We start from the raw sequence: 6,000 nt of genomic DNA on the forward strand, positions 1-6,000 counted from the left end.
TAAAATGTCAACATTAAAAGAAGATGGATGAAGTGTACATGGAAACTTTCTGTACTATCTCTGCAGCTCTTCTGTAAGTCTAAATTTAGTTCAAAAGAAAAAGAAAAAACGCTATATTTCATAGGAATCACCTCAGGTGCATGTTGAAAAATGAAAATTTCTCCAATTTCAGAGACATGAAAATTATAGTCCTGGAGCAGGTCCCAGGAATCTGCATTCTAACTGGCACACAAGGAGATTCTGATGCAGATTTCTCAGGGATCGTACTTGGAGAAACTCTGATCTGAAAGAAACACTGGTCCAGAGTAAAATAAGTGATTAGTAGAGATTAGTAAATGGAGAATACAACCTGCGGTATAAAAAGGCTCTTGTGTGAGATCTTGATTTTTTTCCCTCTTTTTTAACAGATTTTACTAAAGATCTTTAGAGAGCAACCTGCAGACTCCAGATCCGACTGCCAAGGAGACCCTGTTATGCCGTGTGTACTCTCTGGGGCATAGCTGGCAGCTCTGGCTTCCCACCAGTCTGTTCTGAGACAGAGGTGGTGGGCCATATCTCATCTCTGGGTTCCATAATGCTCATATGGTCAGGCAGGGGCTTCTTAAGGTCAATCTTACCACTTGGGTCCCAGGGCAACATGATCTCCACTTTGATGCCCAGTGCACACTGTCTGAGTGTCACATGGCACATACTGGTATCGACATAGTAGTTAACAGGGTCCCCAATGTGGATCATCAGGCCATCCACAACCTTCATGGATTTAGCCGTCTATTCACAGAAATTCCCAGACAGTGTGACCTCACAGGCTTTGGCCCCACTCTCCATGATGAACCAAGCACACCATAGCAGGCCCTCCACACAGCAAGTCCTCCTAGGAGTTTATAATGCAGAGACTTTGTCTGGACAGTGGCATGCAGACCTCCCGTGGCCGCCATTTTAGGATGCCTCCACCAACTGATGTATCGATATAAGTTTAGGCAAGTTATTAAACTTCTGCTCCTCAGATTCCTCATTTATAAAGGAAGAAGTTGTATCTATGGAATTCTAATGGTTATCCCTGCATAGTACCTAAAAGGAAAAGTCCACAATGGTAAAGAGTTGTCTCTAAAACCTTCTGTTGGCAGCCACAGATCTCTCCCGGCACCTCTCAAGAATCCTTCTTCTTACAGCACTGAACAGGGCAAAGGCTTTTGCAGCACTGTTCCCATGCATGCAAGTGTCTGGCCCTGCAGTGAGTTAAACACAGTTACAAAGGAGATACAACCGTGTTGAAGAAACACAGTCACTGTGACAAGGTCAGCAGCAGGGGACATTAGGTTTTGAATTTGCTTTATTGAATCGAGAAGCAGACGCTGTCGTTCCGACAGCATGCCCTTTTGCTTTGTGAAATAGAAATCTTCATTTCCATCTGTGAAGACTCTGGGGAAAGTAAATGAGGTCTCTGGCCCCAGGCCTTTCATTAGAGAACAGTTTTGTACCAGATGAGGCCACAGACTCAGAACTACCATGTCTCTACAGAGACCCTGCCCAGGAGATGAAGAAAGATGGATTTAAGTCAGCTCAGAGCAACTGAATTTAGAAATGGTGCTGACTAGAGTCTTGGGATCGCCCCTGGCTTCTTGCTGGACTGCCATCTCTGCTATGTATGTGTGCACACACACATTAGCATCAGTATAAATTTCCCAAATCAGAGGGGAATAAGGTATATATCCAAACAAAAATTCCTATTGGGCAGGGAATATGCCAACCTCACCTCATTCCAGGTATGTTGACCTGACTCAACAGTTTAGGTAGATGAATAATTGTAATGGTATCTATGAATCAACTCTAAGCTTTGTTTTCCCATAAAGAGAGGATACCAGAAGAACATATGACACTAACATTTTCTGAGTGCAAAAAATGTTACTTGTTATTATAGAATATGATTGTACAGCATACTTAACTTCATTTACCCTTGGTTTCCTCACTTCCGAAAAGAGCTAATAACACCTACAAATTTTATTTGAATCTTAATAACTCTATGGGGTTTTATTTATGTTAAATTATCTACATATATATGGAAAAGGAATGTGAGCTTAAACATCTAAATTTCTCACTTTAGACATTAAGCATAGTTAAGTGCAAGAGCTGACATTTGAATCCAGATCCAACGACTTGAAAGCCCACACGTCTATTAGGATGACTCCAGGGAAAAAAGTCTGTTAACTCTAGTCTTTTCATGAAAGCTAAAATGAATTTATGTCTCTAAAGCATAAAAAGAAGGGAAAATTGGGTATGGAGGATGGTATCTCTCTTTCATATCTGGTTTGTCAGTGTGATAGTTTGTGAGTAAGTGTGGTTTCCTAAGAAAGAAATGTATTTGCTAAGTAGAAACAGTTCCCAGGACATCTGGAAACTAGAGCTATCCCAAGGTGAAGTATAATGAACTGAAAGGATTTCTATTTATTCCACATATGCTGGTCTTCTGGATTAAGAATTAGAGATGACAAAGTGGGAAGAATTAAGCAGAGTGAATAAACTGCAGGACAGTGGTATAGCTGAATCAGGAGTCTTGGTTTTCCTTTAGGTTTGTTCTGTTTTATTTTGGGTTTATGTCAGGGAAAGAGCGTGTTATTTGTTTTGCCAGGACCACTGCTTATTATTGTGCAAGTTTTGTGTCTCCTAACTCTAGAGGGCACATTCCTAATCCCTATATATATGTTGAGGTATTACGGTAATTTTCAGGCAGGTGACAATAAAATAACTTGAGAAAGTCTACATTGAAAATATTTCCTCAAGTTACTTTATTGTCACCTGCCCTGAAATTACTATATCACCATACTATTATTTGTGATGATACATTTTTAAATGCAGACATTTCTTGATTTCAAGCTATATTACAAAGCTATAGTAATCAAAGCAATATGGTCCAAGCATAGAAACACACACATAGATCATTGGCTCAGAATAGAGAGCCCAGACATAAATCCATGCATACACGGTCAATTAACTTTTGACAATGGTGCCAAGAACACACAGTAGGAAAAGGATAGTTTCTTCAATAAATGCTGTTGAGAAAACAGGCAAAGAAATAAAACTGGACACTTTACTTTATACCACTTACAAAATTTAACTCAAAATGGATCAAAGACTCAAATGTAAGACCTGAAACCGTAAAACTTCTAGAAGAAAACAGAATAAAAGGTTCCTTGGCAATGAGTTCTTGGATAAGACACCAGTAGCATAGGCAACAATTAAAATAAACAAAAGAGACTATATCATACTAAAAAGCTTCAGCACAGCAAAGTAAACAATAAATCAAAAAGGCCACCTACAGAATGGGAGAATATACTCGCAAACCATGTATCTAAAAGCGTTTAATACCCAAAATATATAAAGAACTCACACAACTCAATAGCAAAAACAAACAATTGAAAAAATGGGCAAAGAGACATTTTTCCAAAGACATTCCAATGGCCAATAGGTATATGAAAAGGTGCTCAACATCACTAATCATCAGGGAAATGCACCTCAAAAGCATAAGTTATCACCTCACACCTGTTAAGATGACTACCAAATAGACAAGACATACCAAATATTGGTGAAGATATGGAGAAAAGGAGACCTTACACACTGCTGGTACTAATGTAAATTGGTACAGCCGTTACAGAAAACAGTATGGCTGTTCCTCAAAAAATTAAAAATAGAACTACCATATGATCCATAAATCTTACCCCTGGGTATATATATGAAGAAAGTGAAATCCGTATCTTAAAGAGATATCTGCACATCCATGTTCATTGCAGCATTATTCATAATAGCTTAGATACAAAAAATAACCTAAATGTCCTCCAAAAGATGAATAAAGAAGATATGAGATGTATATATACAGACAGTACCCAACTTGCGATGGTTCAACTTAGATTTTGCAACTTTACAATGTGTGTGAAAGCAATATGCATTCACTGGAAAAAGTACTTCAGACTTTGCATTTGAACTTTTCCTGGGCTAGCGCTGTAGGATACTCTCTTGTGATACTGGGCAGTGGCAGCAGTCAGCGACAGGATCACAAGGGTAAACACCCAATATATTTACAACAATGTTGTATCCTCACAACGATTCTGTTTTCCACTTTCAGTACAGTATTCAATGAACTACATGTGATATGCAACACTTTATTACAGAATAGGTTTTGTGTTACATGACTTTGCCCCACTGTAGGCTAGTGTAAGTGTTCTGAGCAAAGTAAGGTTAGGTTAGGCTAGGCTAAGCTGCGATGTTTGATAGGTTAGTTGTATCAAAAGCATTTCCACTTATGACACTTTCAGTTGATGATGGGTTTATCAGAATGTAAACCAATCATAAGTGGAGGAAGACCTGTATATATGTGTATATAATATATAATTCTATATATATGGTATATATAATATGCTATAGCTTATCTTATACCTTGTTATCTTATATGTTATATATCTTATATATCCTATATATTTTATATCTTATGTATGTAATGGAGTATTATTCAACCACAAAAAAAGTAAATTCTGTCATTTGAAACATGGATGGATCTAGCACACATTATGCTAAGTGAAATAAACCAAACAGAGAAAGACAAATATCTTATGACATCACTTACATGTGGAATCTTAAAACAAAAAAAGAAAAGAAAAAAAAGCCAATTTCGTAGAAACACAGAATACAATGGTTGCCAGGGACTCTGGAAGAGGAAGAAATGTGGTGATGTAGGTCAAAGGGTACAAACTTTCAGTTATAAGAATAAGTTCTGAGGATCTAATGTACAACATAGTGAGTACAGTTAATAATATGGTATTTTATATTTGAAAGTTGATGAGAGTATATTTGAAGCATTCTTAACACACACACACACACACACACACACACAGAGTTAATGGATGCATTAATTATCTTAATCTTGGTAATCATTCCACAATGTATATCAAATCATCACATTGTATACTTTAAATATATACAAGTATATTTGTAAATTATTCTTCACTAAAGTTGGAAAAATATTCACCATCAGATGGTATCGGGGTTATGCTTTGCCTTAGAATCACAAAGGAAGGAAAAGAATCATCTGAAGTTTGTCTTAAGTCACAGCATAAAATCCAGTGTCTTTGTAGGCAAGATTCCAAAACAGGAAAAAATCTAGTGATCAACAGGGAAACGATGAAGTACTCAGCAATTGTGGCACTTACCGTTCTTGCTTCCCCACCCCCATCATCTTCCATCTCACTTGAGTTCCACACACACTTAGAAAGTGTATTTATATAAAATGAAAACCTGAACACATAGATGCTTTGCCTAAGACCCTTCACTGGATACCTACTGACTTTCCAAACTCATCTCTCATTTGAGCACCACACCGGCTTAGACACACTCACTCCTGGCCTTTTCTTTTAAGCTTCAGAAAATCCAAATCTATGGGTAATTCTTTACACATACCTCTGTACCTCTGCTCATGTTATTTCCTCCTGATAAAATATACTTTAACCCCAACTTTTTCTCTCTGATAATTCTTCACCTAGCTTTACTTTTACTTTGGAACTTATCTCAGACATCACCTTTTCCAGGAAGACTTCTGCAAGCATCATTTTTGGCAGACTAGGTTAGAGGACTCATATCCTGTACTCCCATAGTACCCAGGCAAACTAGAGCCCAAGTTCAGTGTGGCACTTGCTTTAGTAAATAAAGTTTAACTGAAAGACAGCCATGCTCATTCATATACTTTTTGTCTATACATATTGTCCATGTGTTTCTGAACTACAACAGCAGAATCGAGTGGTTGTGACACAGACCATACGGCCTGAAAAGCCTAAAGTATTTACTATGTGATGCTTTGCAGAAAAAGTCTGTCAGCCTCTATCATGGAGGAAAGTAACTATTTCACTCACTTTTGCATCCCATCACAGTATCAAGAGCTTTTCATAGTGTAGGAGTTTGATATGTGTTAAATAAATGTTGTCAAATTAATAAAGTTAATTCTGAAATTGCTCAGGC

At 37.6% G+C, this 6,000-nt stretch overlaps 1 pseudogene across 1 annotated transcript; it reads right to left on the reverse strand.

Moving 5' to 3' along the window:
- Window positions 1-471: 471 nt before the first annotated feature.
- On the reverse strand, window positions 472-825 carry LOC309804719 (small ribosomal subunit protein uS3-like; annotated as a pseudogene). Its single transcript has one exon. The product of its transcript is annotated as a small ribosomal subunit protein uS3-like (transcript).
- Window positions 826-6,000: the final 5,175 nt, after the last annotated feature.

The sequence above is a fragment of the Mesoplodon mirus genome, assembly GCF_964341445.2.
Source record: "Mesoplodon mirus genome assembly, chromosome: 5".
In the NCBI taxonomy this organism is placed as follows: domain Eukaryota; kingdom Metazoa; phylum Chordata; class Mammalia; order Artiodactyla; family Ziphiidae; genus Mesoplodon; species Mesoplodon mirus.